At 36.3% G+C, this 15,923-nt stretch overlaps 1 protein-coding gene across 4 annotated transcripts in view; it reads left to right on the forward strand.

Moving 5' to 3' along the window:
* Window positions 1–15,923, forward strand: part of ACOXL (acyl-CoA oxidase like) — a 508,474-nt gene that overhangs the window by 312,839 nt on the left and 179,712 nt on the right. The window lies entirely within an intron of this gene.

The raw sequence follows: 15,923 nt of genomic DNA on the forward strand, positions 1-15,923 counted from the left end.
TTTGATGTGTTTACCTGAATGTGTGCAAACGTATTTGAGGCCCAGAATCCTGTGTACAATCTAGAATTGTAGTCCTCCAAATTGTCTCTGTAGTCATTGAAGGAGTAGAGAAAACCAAGGCAAATAGTGAGTGACAAGTACACATCCAGGAAATTAAAAAAAAAAAAAAAAATCACTGTCTACTCAGAAAATGATATAAGAAACTCTAGTGGTGGCCTCTCATCCTGAGTGACTCTGTGAGCTCTCTGACTGTCCATGCCTTAACATTAGGTCAACACCCAGAGGGCCTAGCTAGGAAAATGCTTTTTATACCTGGCTATTCTTTTCGCATTCTTTTGTGCTCCCTTCCCAGCCCAACCCTGTGTGATTTGGCAAGAAGATGGGACTGACAGGAATAGACTAATGCATATAAAGATGAAGAGGGATGAATCTATGCTAGGGTATCACAGAGGGAGCCTTTTGATTTTCCAACCATTTAGGGCCCAGGGCTGATCCCACAGAGAGTAAGAAACTACAATACCTCATTTATCTAGCATGTATTTATCTGACAACCTCAGCTACCAGGGAGAGTGCTAAGAATTAAGAAGTGAGCAAAAATGACATTTGAGAAACCAAGACATCATTTTCAGAGTCCATTTATTAAAGCTGGTGGACTTTATTCAGAGATGAGCCATTTGGTCAGAGCTCTTCGGAGATCTTTGTTTATTCTTACATTAGTCACAATTCTAACCAAGTTGGTCATCTCAACCATAATAAATTGGAAGCAACAAATCCAAAAGGCTATTGGAAGGTGTTTTGCCAACAGCAATTTGGTATAGCAGACAAGAAGGAAAAAAGAATGTATAAAAAGCACTCAAAAAGCCTAGGAGTCTGGAAGCCTCTCAGCATAGGATTAAACAGCCTTCCACACTTTGGTGGAAACTGAGACTGTTATAGTATAGTATTGTACACTTAAGAAGGAAGGGTAGTGTGTAATGTAATTTAGAAATATTTCCATTAGAGACAAAGTCAAAAGTTTTGAGAGTTAAAAGGATACGCTTTAGTTATCTGGAAAATTCACTTATGTGGGATACCTTAGACCCCATATATGATGGACGAACAAGGCATTATTGTGTTCTGGAACATAATAGCTTTTTGTGTATGTGTACTTTAAATAAATCAATCAATTATAAATAAACATTCTAAGAAATATAATACTCCAAAGACAGGTAGGCAAATGGGTAGGCTTGCAATGATCATATCTTATGACCATTTCATAGACCCAGAGGATCATAGGTCAAAAACTTAAGGAACCTTGGAAGTCATCTAGTTCTATCCCTTAATTTTATAGATACATACAACAAGGTTCACAGAAGTTGTAATTTACCCAAAATCACACAGGTAATAAGTCAACAAGCATGTATTTATTAAGTGTTTATTATGTATAAGATATCACTAAAGAAAAACAAAAGTAAAAATTATTCCCACCCTCAAGGAAATAAAAGTCTAGTCAAACTTAACTTTCTAAAGTGTAGGTCTGACTTACATTTCTATCTTATAACCTAAAACTTCTAAGATGAAATATAAAAATCTCTATTTAGGTTTTATGGCATTTCCTAACCCAGCTCTTTTTTTTTTTTTATCTTTCTAGTCTCTTCAATCCAATTAATATTGACCTCTTTGCTTTTCCTCAAATATGATACTCCTCAGCTCTGAGTATTTTTAATGATGTCTTCTGTAGTTTGAATTCTTTCCCGCCTCTCCATTTCCTCCCCAGGTAATCTCCTACTTATCCTATCTATATCTTGTTCCTATGTGTGTTAGATTGGAAGCTGCTTGAGGTCAGAGATTTTTCCACCCTTTTCTTTGATATCCCCAGTGATTAGCACAGTTCCTGATACATAGTGGGTGCTTAGTAAATGTTTTTTGTTGTTATTGTTTTAGTCTGGAAGATAACATGTACGTATGTTTGCATATATTGTTCTAAATATAATACTTATAATATATATTTGTAATTAGTTATAAAATACGTAGTTGCAGCAAGAGACAGACTTGGGGTTTGAGGCCACGTTCTGTGACCCAGAATCCAATGCTTTCCATGCTGTACATCTTCTAGGCAGAAACATATCACAGGATAATAGCAATGATTTCTGGGTCAATGGTGCCGGAAGAACAGAGCACAGACACAGACATGCAGAATCATAGACTCTCTATTGGAAAAAGGTCATGTGTGAATAGGATCTGTTCTATACTATTCTGACAAGTCTTCATCCATAGCCACTGGGAGACCTCCAGGGGCATGGAACTCATTACCTTCTAAGGCAGTCCTTCTCACTTTAGAGCAGTCTTAAGGTTACGAGGGTAATAACACTCATTGTCTTAATTGCTAAGAGTGAGAAAGAAATGGTTGGATACAGTGGGTTTATCACTGTCAAGCAACAGTAAAAGTGAACCTTTAGACTGACTCTAAGAAAGTGTCCAAGAAATCTAAAGGTCAGTGTTAACAGAACTGTCAGCCACATCAGGCTATTTGGAGGGTTTGCCCCATTGGAATGATTCCAAGTCTAGTTGAAGAGTTCCCTTTCCCTGTCCTCACCATCTCAAATAATTGTAAGATGGAAAGGAAAGAGCTAAGCAATGGTCTGAAGATTTGTTATTATTCCAGAAGCGGTATGGATGGATGGTGAATAGATTATTGTACTTAAAGTCAAGAAGATTTGGGTTCAAGTCTTGCCTCAAACACTTCCTAGCTTTATGACCCTGGGTGAGTGTTTTGGGCTGGGTCTGACTACCAGTCTCCTGGTAGTTTATGTTTGATAAAAGAATAAAATGAGACCATGGGTCACTTGGCAGGTAACAAAAGGAGACTAGACAACAAGGATATACATTAAAGAAGATTTGAGTTGATTCAGCTCCATGAAGCTCTCTTGGCTCAATTGTCTATTATCATCCACCAGTCAAACATCAGAACAAATACCTGGAGCTCCTTGTGGCAGTTTTGTAATTGGGTGGTTCAGAAGTGATATCAACAGCTGGAGGCACTAGTTCTATGAACTAATCAAGTCTCAATAATTCTGAAGAGAAAAATAACACAATTTGCATGAGAACAAGGATAATGCTTCCACTACTGCAAGTCACTGAATCACTTTTAGCTAGTTTCCTTATCAGCTTCCTTATCTATTAAATGGGATAATAGAACCTATCTCAACGAGTAGTTGTAAATGCCAAACAAGACAACACATACATTAAGTGGTTTGCAAATCTTAAAACACCATATATAAATATCAGTTATTCTGTTATTATCATTCTACATGTCTAGAGCAGTAGCATTCTCAAATCACTCCTTGGAATCTTCCTGTATTAAATTTAGATGTTTGGCAGCACATATACTCAAATTGGAACAATAAAGAGAAGGGTTCAATGATGACTTATGAATTTGTGAAGAGTTCCTTATTTCATTGAGAGGTATCATGATCCAGTGGAAAGAACATTGGCTTTGAAGTCAGAGAACTCAGTTCATGTTATTATTTTGTCACTATCTGTATGATCTTGGTTAAGTTATTTAATCTCCAAGGATCTTATTGTCCTTATCTATAAATGAGGGGGTTATTGCAGATGATCTCTAGGTCCATTTTAGCTTTCAATCCATGAGTCTATAATTGTAAGAGAGGCAGTTAGTTTAATAAAATCCTAGACTATGAATTTTAGTGCTGATTGTCACTAGCTTTTGGCCTTGGATAGATGATTGAACTGGGTCATTTCTAAGGTCTTTGCCAGCTTGCAAGTACTACAAGGGTGCATACTGCACCTTCAACATTCCTTCATCCTTTGTCACTGACTAGACTGACCTGTCAAATAGCTTCAAGAGAGTCAAAACAAAACTATCACTAGTCACTAATGACTTTGGTGGGAAGAAGGAGTAGCCTTCATTTTTCCTTAGATTTTTATGTACTCCAAACTACTTCTATAGTACCATTAACACAGAAGTCCTACATATGACTCAATATATTATGAACTAGGGTTTCAAATCTACAATTGATGGAGGCCCACTTCACTAATTCATCTGAAAGATTGGCTTTTAAGACTAAAACAATTCAGTCCTGTCCATTCAACCCTGCCTTCCTCTATCAGTCCCTCCATATTTAAAGGATTTTTAATAGTTTCTGAGTAGGCTCCCTCCCTAGCCTCATCTTCCAAAAACCTGGGGATATGGAATGTAGCCTCTTAGTTTCCTTTTTTTCATTATTCCTTGAAGACTGGGTAGTCACAGACTCCCTGGCAATAACAAGTTTGAACATAGATATTAAGAAGAATCATGCTACTAGCCAGAAAGATTAAATTTTCTTGTTAAATGTCACAAAGTCTCTCATATCCAACAGGAATAGCTTCTGTTCTAAAAGTGTACAGATTTGGATCTCATTTTACCAGTTGGGCTAAGATATTGTTTGACATCTCCGGACCTCCTCATTTAAAACTCCCTTACATTTAACCCTATCTGAATGAAAAATAAACTACCCCCATTTGCTGGCAAAGCATGATATCCAGCAGCATGTGCTCTTTAATAAATTCATTTTCGGAGCCTTTTTGAGCTGCTCCTGTTCAATATACCCTGCCCCTTTAGGAAAAGGAGAGAGCAGATTACAAGACAGCAAAAGCAAACTGTATGACAAAGAAAAGTAGGATTGCTGAAATAAGCCCAAGGAATTGCCCATTGTATTGGCAGGTTTCCTCTGGAGCCTCCTGCCAAAATCGTTCAGGGAATAAACAAGGTGTTTATAAACTGCACATGCCATGGAAAGTATCCAGACATGTGAAAAGGCAAGGGAGAGAGCTGGCGTTTGGCAGGGCTTTCTTTGCCAAGTTTATATCTCCTGAGCTTTGTTTATTGTCATTGTTTCACCCTCTCTGGATGGAATCCACGCCTCCATGAGAGGATTTAGTCCATCTATCCATCTCAAGACAAAGAGGAAAAAGCTGCTGTCTCACACAAGTTTTCTCCCCAATCTGCTCAATTTAAAACCGTACTCAAGCTCTCCAAGGAAAGATCCATTCTCAAATACAGTCTAGTGCATCTTGAAAATACCTTAGCCTTTTCTGAGAGGCTAATCATTGTGGTTTTATGGATTTTCTAATGGGAAATTGCCTAGGACTTGTCTAACAGGGCTAATTTGTAATGCAGAGGATCCTGGGTCATGTCTCCGCACAGATGATTAACCAATGGTTTTTGCTTTTATTCATGAAATTATTGAAATGCGAAGTTTCTGCACAATTAATCAGATTAATCATGTAACTAGACAATGAGCATTTTATGAGTTTGAACTCTATGCTAGGCATTCTGTGGGAAACAAAAAAGTATAAAACATGGTCTTTGCCCACAAAGAACTTTCAGTCTAATTGGAGATGAAAAAAGTCCCCCCAAGGAGAGCAATTAGGGAAGAAGACAGAATTATTTATGATAATATTATAGGCTGATGTCATAAAGTACTTTATTGTATTCCGTCGATGACTAGAAAAGAGAGATGGTAGTATAGCAGCAGCAGCAGCAGTAGCATTTGTATAATTTTTTAGGGTCTGTAAAGCACTTTACTAATAATTATCTCATTTTATTTTTAGAGCAACTCTGGGAAGTAGGTGCCATTATTATTCCTGTTTATAGATGAAATAATCGAAGCAAACAGAGATTAAGTGACTTGTCCAGTGTCATATAGTTAGTAAACACATAAGGTTGTCTGGAAGTTAAGTCTTTGTGAACCTGGGGCAGCTAGGTGATGGAGTAGATGGAGTGCCAAGTCTGAAATCAGGAAGACTAAAATCTGGCCTCAAATGCTTCCTATCTGTGTGGTCCTGAGCAAGTCACTTAACCCCATTTTCCTCAGTTAGAAAACTGGAATGGAAACCACTCTAGTACTTTTGCCAAGAAAACCCCAAATGGGGTCATGAAGAGCCAGATACTACTGAAATGAATAACAACATCCCAGATCCAGCATTCTATCTATTAAGGTGCCTATGGAATAGAATATTCTATTGTATAGTATAAGATGTTTATGTTGCAGCACATACTATCAATGCCAGAGGCATTAGGGAAGAGAGAAAACAAGGGGATTACGGCACAATGCAAACATTGAGTTGTACAGTTAAGTGAGCACCTACTACATTATGTACACTATGCCTACACAGGGCATAGTGAAGATTTCTATGGTAGTCAGGACATTTACTAGCTATGTGACCCTGGATGAATCATTTAAACCATCTGCCTCATTCTCCTCATCTGTAAAATGGAGATAATAATAGCATCTACCTCCCAGGGTTGTTGTAAGGATGTGAACTAATATGTATAAAGTGCTTTGCAAATGTTAGAAATATTATAAAATACTTACTATTAATATTGTTATTAATAACTATAGTAATATTATTAATAATAATGGACTTTCTTTGGTCAAGGAATTGTGCTAGGCATTGTGGATACTAAGGAAAGGACAAAATAACCCCTTCCCTCAAGCAGCTTATATTCATATTCAAGGGGAAGGTAACAACATATACTCAAGTACAAAAATTCAATGAATAACATTAATATAAAGTGACATCAGAAGGGAAAGAGTATAATCTAATATACACAAGAAAATAGGGAGTGCTTAGGGGAGTCACAGACAAAATACTGGGAATTATCTGAGGAAGAAAAGAGACTAGAGGCAGAGTGAAGCTGAGGAGGAGGTCTGGGACAGAAGAGCCTTCTGTTTTCTGGTTTCAGTCCCAAGGGACATCCAGAATCATCCGTAGTGATTTATGCTATCTGTTGCTCCATCCAGTGTATTTGTTAACCACACATAGATTGAAACTTTTTCCTTTCTATAAAATTTTTTTAAAAGACTCAGAAAATCCTAGTTCAGTAGAAATACTTATGAATTTGGAGGTAAAGAATTTAGGTTTAAATCCCCCCTTTGTTACTCCCTATATGACAAGTCAATTCACTATCTCTAAGCCTCAGTTTCCTCATTTGTAAAATGAAAGGTTTGAATAAGGAAGATTCTTTTCATTTATTTGAATCCTGAGCCTCTTACCTAGAAGAATATTCTTGAATTACAGGGTCAGAGATCACTGAGGCTATCTGATCAACTACTGATCCAGAACTACTTACACTGCATTTTACTGCTCTGTGACTTGAAGCAAGGGACCTTACCTGTCTGAGTTTGTTTCCTTTTCTGCAAAGTGATGGACTGAGATTAGATGATATTAAATGTCTCTTCTGGACTTTGCCATTTTTTTCACTTATATTGCATTTAGCTGCAAATCCAAATTTGGGGATGAATTGCTACTTGGGGCAAAGTTTTTGATAAATCACTTGCTAGGAGTTATAATTAAAGAAATAGGCATGCATGTTTTGTTATTTATAACTATCTCTTATTAATCTCTAACTATTTGCCAAGTTGTGCTGGTAAATATTTAATAACCATCTCTCCAGAAAAAAGTATTTCTCAACATACTTAAGTTTAATCTGCTTTATCAACATCCAGTGGAACAATAAATCAGGCCCTGCTTTGTAACATTTTCTCATATCCAAGCTGTAAATTCTCAGCGAAAATTTAACAATTAGCTGACTGTAACACACCTCTGTCTATAATGTAGGAAATGAAACTTAAAGAGTTGCTTGAGGAGGTATTTGAACCCAGAAATCTTGACTCCAAGTCTAGAATTTTAGTTATTATACCACACTGCCTAAGGAAAGACAAGAATGAAAAATAGCAATTGTGAACACGTGCTAATGAAAAACAATGAATAATGAAATGATATTTTAAAAAGCAAACTCTCCAAGTCAGACTGTGCTTTCACAATAAAATCCATTCTCTTTTCTATTCTTTAGTGTTATGTGATCTGAGTCTCTGCTTTATGGGAATATAGACCTGTGTACCGTTCCTCAGAAAAACAAATTCTTTTTTGAATAACATTTCCCGTCTGGAAAATGGGGACAATTGACCTTTTGTCGCCCACCTTAAGAGAATATAGAGTGGGAAGGTGATTTTTAACCTCAAAGTGCTATAGATTTGGGAGTTACTATAGTGATTTTTATTGTTATTGTTTGGTTACTAAAGCTGAGATGTTCAATTTTCTTTTTTAATGTTGCTGTTATTCAGTCATTTCAGTCATAGTTATATCTTGATGATCTCATTTTGGAGTTTTCTTAGTAAAGACACTGAAGTGTTTTGCCATTTCCCTCATTTTATAGATTAGGTAACTGAGGCAAACAGGGGTAAGTGATTTGTCCAGGATCACAAAACTAGTAAGTGTCTGAGGCCAGATTTGAGCTTAGGGAGATGTCTTCTTGACCTCAGCCTTGGGTTGCATACACTGTACAAACTAGCTGCCCCCCTTTAATGTTTAGGAATATAGTACATTACAGTAATATAAATGCCAAGCTTCTGGTTGTCTGAAACTCCTTATGGAAGCTTCTTTGTATGGAAGGCTTTGCTGTGGTTCAACATTTCCAGAATCAAAAAGACAGACAGACAGACACAGACACAAACACACACACACACACACACACACACACACACACACACACACACACACACATACACATGCCTGTTTCCTGCTGTGAAAGGATTGATGATTCACATAGAAAATGGGAGTAATACATGAAGAGAGATTCTTTTATTCCCTTTAATCTTGCTGAACAATCCTTCTAAATAACACTTTTTGATGTCTGTGTGTGATTCCACTCTCAAACGTGAAGAGCAACACCAGAAACAAGATCCATGTGTGAGAAAAACTCTAATTTCTGAGCTCCTCTTTTTTCTCACCATTTCACTAAATTCTTCCTCGTCAATCACAGATTGATGTCAAAAGATCCAAAAATCAAACTAGAGTCCTCATGATGGAATTTTATTTAATCCTTCAAATACTGTGATCTTTGCACTTTGGGGTCTTCATTAAGACATTTATCAGGGGACAAAAAACAGATTTAACTTAGAGATATTAGGGTATGATTTGAAAATGACCACAATATATCCCATTCCTTATTGGTGGTAGTTACTTTCTCCTTTCTTTGTAAAAAATAATACACATGCTTTTTTTTTCAATTCAGATTCATAGAGCATTTGTAATTTATGGTTTTAGAGAATTGTTTGAGGCATTCAGAGGTTAAATGACTTGCCCCTGGTTATGAAGCTAGTAATGTGTCCAAAGTGGCCACTGAATGATCCTCTTCTTCAAGCTAAAGCCAGCTTTCTATTCATCATACCCCAGTGTCTCCTTTAGTGGCAGAGTTAAATGCCCATTCACTCTAGCCCTCCCCTTCCAAATTGCCACCATAAGTGAACAAAAACTTTCTCTAATTTGTATTAAAAGAAAACAAAAGGCTAATGCTATATAGCACCTGTTTTAGATTTGTTCTGATACATTTACTAAATGTAATCAAACACTTAAAAATGTGGAGATGTTAAAAAACAGCAGGAAAATATTAAACTTTCAGTGGACAAATTTTGAGACATAATATATGTTTTACAGAGATTCCATTGAAATAGGACATGACCTCAGTGACATTCACAATTAGTTGCTAAGAGGCTAGATATATTCCAGAAGGAAAAGAAATAAAATAACATAGCCTACTATATGTGCTCTTTTTTTTTTTATGCTCAATCAGATTCTAGATTGCATTACATATCAGAGTCCTATTGGCTTGAGAAATGCCAAAGTTTTAGTTTCTTCTGTTTATCCCATATTTTTTTTTTATTAGAAGCAAAAGAAGTTAATGGAAAATGTTGTTCTTTCTTGGATGGAGCATGTTTATCCCTCTATAACATGCAGACATGTATGTACCCTTCTTTTGTTCATGAGGTTCAGCAGATTCTTTTAACCAGGACACCATTTGAGAAGAAGAAATTGTGGGAATTCTTGAAACCGAAACATGTATTGTTTTCTCTATTTGCAACTCAAATCTCAGGTACTATTTAATGCCCTGAAAAGATGATTTTGGAAAAAAAAAAGTTTCCCACAGGCTGAGAATTTATTTGCTTTGCATAGTCATGTAGTTTTAACTCTAGAGATGAGCTGGCTCACCTCTTCACTAACAAGTGGAGCCTCGGTACTCAGCACTTCATTCACACAAGCCCAGTGTCCAATAACACCACACTAGATGTTGAAAAAGTAAAATCTCCACCTTAATTCAAGACATGTTGTAGGCTAAATTATCTTACTGTAAACCCATGAGGATCTCCGCTGGTTTCCATAGAATGAGAATTTGGCTCAAAATTGCAAGCTATTGAACAGTGGAAGTATGAGATCCTCCCCGGGGAAGAACTCTTGTATCCTGGCTCAGTAATGAACTCAGTGATCTAACTGGTCTTTTCTATTTGAAACAACTGTGACTAATGTGGAATACCTCATCCTGGAAATTAACACCAACCTCTGCTGAAAGTACTGCAAGTGAAGTATTTCAGGAGAATTGGACGCATTAGACCTTAAATCAGTTGGCATAATCTCTATATTTTCTGAATCTTCAGCTGCAGCAGCAGAGAGAGGGATGTGTGTAATTTGGCAACCAGACTGCTGACTTCACATCTTCTGATACACGAACAAGGTTTTCTTCTCCTGCTTATTTCTGATACAATTACAGGTCTTACACGCATTTAATAGAAACTAAGTGAAAATGGTAGTGTGTTGTATTTGGCAGGAAGGAGGGGAAGTTCCTTTGAAATAGGGGCAAGAATGGAACTTGCTACTCTCCTATGAAGTGGTCTATAATCTGATTAGAGGTACAAAGAGTCTTAAATTTGGAATCAAGCTACTAGCTGTGTAATCTAGGGAGGTTACATAGCCTCTCTGAGGTTCAGTTTCTTTATTTGTAAGGTAGGGATAATAGCTTCCCTACAAAGTTTGTTATGAGGCTCAAATGAACTTGTGTAAACCAAATATTATGATTAGTATATTGAAGGCTTCCAGGTAGCACAACATATAAAGTGCTGCACTTGGAATTAGGAATACCTGAGTTCAAATTCTGCATCAGGCATTTATTAGCTTTGTGACCCTGGTCAAATTTTTTACTTAGCATCCTCAGTTTGCTGATATGTAAAATGGAGAAAATTTGTATTAATTAAAATGTGATAATTAAATTAATCAAGTAATTAATGTATTAATTTATATATTAATACATCAATATTTAATGCAACATGATAATGTAATTGATATATTAATGTATTAATAACTGATTCATTAAAATGTAATGTTTTATATTAATGATGTTTTATTTAAAATGATCCTTATCCCCTAGGGTTGTAGTTTGGAACAAATAAGATATAATGTATAAAGTGTTCAGCAAACTTTAAAAAGCTCTGTAAGTGCTAGCTGTTATTGTTAGTAGGGCAGCTAGGTGGTGCAGTGGATAGAGTGCTAGACTTGGATTTAGAAAGACCTATGTTCAAATCTGACCTTAGATATTTACTAGCTGTGTGACCCTGGGCAAATTATTTAATCCTGTTTGCCTCAGTTTCTTCATCTGCAAAATGAGCTGGAAAAGGAAATGGCAAACCACCCCAGTATCTTTGCCAAGAAAACCCCCAATGGGATCACAAAGAATTGGTCATAACTGAACTTTAACAATATTATAATTAGATCACAGAAAAGCATTTGTCAATTTCTCTTTTGCTACTTTGAAAAAGATGTAGAGATATGAGTTAGATGATAGAAAAATTAAAGGGATTCAGAGCTAGTTGACTGTTTTCCTTAGGGATTCATTATCAGCTATTATACTAGTGGTAGTCCCAGAAATTTGTGCCTGACCCTGTGCTGTTTAATATATTTTTCAATGACTTGAAATGACTTTTCCCTGCTTGAAAGATGTCAATTATATTAAACTGAGAGAGAGAATTAATCTGCTGGACAATGGAAACTATGCTTGTTCCCATAGGGCAAAATTAGTAGCAAAGAAGGGAAGGTACAGAAAAGACCTGATATAAGGGAAAACTGCCTATGTAGAATAGAAAAGCATCCCCTTCATTGGAAGTCTTTAAGGCATGGCTAATTAACCATTTGTTGGGCTTGCTGGAGAGGGAATTTTTATTCAGATATAGGTTTGACTAGTTGGACACTGAGTTTTCCATCCAGGTCTTTGATTCTGGATCACTTTAAGTGGTATCCAAGAGTGCACTAAGGAAATATAACTTACCTCATACTCTGAGGAAACATCTTTACCTCACATATGCAAGCAATTTTCTCCCAAAGGTTAATTGACACATAACATATAAAATGTTGGCACTAATAGGAAGCTTAGAGATCATAAAATTCTAGTGGCTTCACTTTATATACAGGAAAACCAAGGTCCTGACAAATGAAATGTCTTATCCGAGGTCATGCAGCTCATCGGTAGCAGAGCAAAAGCCTGAAGCCAGGTCTCCAAATCCAAAGTTGATTCTACCAGTCGGCCTCCAAGAAAAGTCTCTGGCCAGGCAGTGATGAAGTATTCCACACTGGAAGTAGTATATCCTTCCCTGGAAATGCCTTTTCTACTCTTAATGATCTAATTGCTCTTTTTCACATGTAACATTCATCTTGAAACCTACTATCTATAGGAAGATAAACCTAATATACAAGTCATTAAGGAAGTTCAGCCTGGGCTCTGAGTATTTTTAAATAGTATTTTATTTTTTCCAAATACATGCAAATATAATTTTCATTCACCCTCACAAAACCTTGTGTTCTAAATTTTTCTCCCTCCCTTCCTCTTTTCCCCTTCCCAAGATAGCAAGAAATCTAAGATGGATTAAATATGTACTGTTCTTCTAAACATATTACCATATTTATCATGCTGAGCAAAAAAAGTAGGGGGGATGAGAAAGGAAAAAAAAAACAAGCAAACAAATCAATAACAACAACAAGGTGAAAATACCATGGTTTGATCCACATTCATTCTTCACAATTCTCACTCTGTATACAGATGGCACTTTCCATCACAAGTCTATTGGAATTGCCTTGAATCATCCTTGAGTATTGTTTTATCTATATACGGTGTTTCAGCAGTTTTTCATGAATATCTAAACTTATATGTTTGGGAAATTAGCAGAAATATTAACAGAAACATTCAGTTGAGCAGAATTTTAAGTCATGATACCTGTGAACCCTAGAAATTGGATGGGCAGTGAATGAGGATTATTCAATTTCAGGATATATTTCTGCATAATTTGTTCCCTCAACTAATTTTAACTAAGAATATGTCATTTCTTCATTTTCTAATGTTCAATTTTCTGTATACTAGAAACAGTATCAAACTCTGATGCACATTACTTATGTTCAAGTCTTAGAGCCACCATGTACTAACTGGGTGACATTAGGAGAGTCACTTGAACCTGCCAAGCCTGTTTTCTCAACTGTAAAATGAGGCTATTAATACCTGCATCATCCAGCTTTTAGGATTAGTACGAGGATGAGACAACATATAATGCACATACAATATTTTATAAATCTGAAGCATTGTAGAAATAGTCCCTTTGGCTTTACTTTAACTTTCCAGAATGTTTAGCACATAGTAGGTGCTTAATAAATGTTTCATTCCATTTCTGACTGTTGGTTCTTTTCCTATGATGCTGGACTCCAGTAGGAAAGCTTTTGTTTTATCTTAATAGAAACTAGATCACCACATTACTTTTTGGCCGTTTACTTCCAAACCACGTTTGCCACCTAGATCTAGCATTCTTCTTTGTCCTCCTCCCATCCTTCCCCTCTCCCTCCCTTTATAACATGGGTTCTGCCTTCAAGCTTCTTTAGTTTATTCATATTTATTCACTTTCACCATATCCTACCCAAAACAGAGCACCATGCTTACTTTTCTCAGGATACTTCATTTTCATGCAGCTTTCCTGTATCTACCTTTGCCCTGTGGAATTCCAAAAGGAACTCTCTAAAAGTAAAACTATTCACTAATGATAAATGTAGAGATATGTTTAGAAGAATTGCACATATTCAGCTTATATTGGATTACTTGCTGTCTAGGGGAGGAGGGGAGAGAGGGAGAAAAATTGGAACACAAGGTTTTGCAAGGACAAATGTTGAATTTTATCTTTGCATATATTTTGAAAAATAAAAAGCTTTAAAAAAAAGAGCTAGGTATTGCCTTATATGTAATAATGGGGAGAAGTGATATAAAGAATAATAGCTAGGTAGAACAGTGGGTAGAATACCAGCCCTAAGGTCAAGAAAACCTGAGTTTGAGGCAGCTAGTTGGCAGGGTGATAGAGCACCAGCCTGAAGTCAGGAGGACCTGAGTTCAAATTTGACCTCAGACACTTAACCCTTCCTAGCTGAGTGACCCTGGGCAAGCCTCTTAATCCCAATAGCTTCAGGAAAAAAAAAAAAGACCTGAGTTCAAATCCAGCCCCAGACAGTTATTAGCCATGTGACCCTGGTTAAACCACTTAACCCCAATTGCTTCCAGTTCTCTTCTATCTCCCCCAAAATAGAGTATCGTGCCACTTTTCTCAAGAAACTTCATTTTCAATCAGCTTTCCTATATTTACCTTTGTTCTCTGCAATTCCTAATGGAATTATTGGGAAAAGGAATATAAGTAACTGTGTGGACAGTGGCAACCAGCCTGATTTGAAGGTAGCTGTTGAGCTTTTAAAATATTTCAGAGGAACTATCTTAAAAATAAAACAAATAAAATTCTTATAATATTTGCTATTGAAAATATGGGACCTCAAAATTTAAGCCTCAGAGCATAAAAATGTGAAGAACCACTTAGTCATATAAGAAATCCCTCTTCAGTATTCCCATTAAATAATCATCTACTGATGTAGTAATTGATGATATTTGATGAGGGAGAAATGCCACCTCCTGAGGCAGCTTATTACACTTATAAAAAGTTTTAACTATTTGGAAGACTGTCATTGCATTAAACAGAGATTTACCCTTTTGTGACTTTGTGCAATTAATTGTTCCTAGTGTTGCTTTTTAAGGCCAAGGTAAACATATTTAAGCCCTTTTTTCTCTGAAAGTCATTCAAATGAAATGTTCCCCATAAGTTCTTTTTTTTTTACTTTTTATTTTCCTCTCTGTGCTTAATATTCTTTGGCAGATAAGTAAAAAAAAAAGCTGATGGATTATTAGAATGGTCTGCTCCTTATGGGTGAAGGAGATCTATTAGATATATGAATCTTAAAAAAACAATAAAGCAAACAAAGGCCTAAGATGATTATCCTTTTCCTATACCTTTTATCATAGAACATCAGAGCCAGAAAAGACCTTAGAGCACATCTAGACCAACCTCCTGATTTTGCAGATTAGAAAACAAGGGTTTAGGGAAAGGGAGCAGTTCCCCAACATCACACAACTGCATTCGTAACCTTGGTCCTCTGCTTTCTAACACAAGACTCATTCTATGACACCATGTACTCTGAGTCTGGTTAGTTTTAAAACTGGAAACTTCAGACTTGCCAAGGATTTAGTTCTCAAAAATGGGGCAAACACATTTGACATGCTTTATGAAAATTGGGTCAAAAATAAATCTCTTAACTAGTTATGAGAGATTGAAAGTGGCATGCCAGCCATGCTTCATGTGAGTTTTTAGTTTTGTGAGAGAGAGGGTTGTTCTTTCACTTTCAATTACTTCTATTATTTTTAGCATTTTGTGAACTTCATTTTTTCCAACATGTCAAAGGTGTTTGTCTACATTAAGAACTAGCTTCATTGTAGGTTGAAAATCTGTTGTAAGGGAGTCGACTATGTGGCTTCTGTCAGATTTTGGAGCCAGGGCAGCCAACTCGAGCTTACTGCAACAGTTTAGAAAAGGAATAAAATCTCAGATTTCTAATGAAATATCCTATAAAAGAAAAATCATGTTCTTAACTATTATCATTTCCAGAGAATTTTTTTCCACTTTGTTTTGGCATCCATCAGTCATCATTAAGCTGTCGTTTTAAAGGTGGTCATTTTAAAGATTAATAAGCTCAGCTCATCTTCT

The sequence above is a fragment of the Sminthopsis crassicaudata genome, chromosome 2 (assembly GCF_048593235.1).
Source record: "Sminthopsis crassicaudata isolate SCR6 chromosome 2, ASM4859323v1, whole genome shotgun sequence".
NCBI lineage: Eukaryota > Metazoa > Chordata > Mammalia > Dasyuromorphia > Dasyuridae > Sminthopsis > Sminthopsis crassicaudata.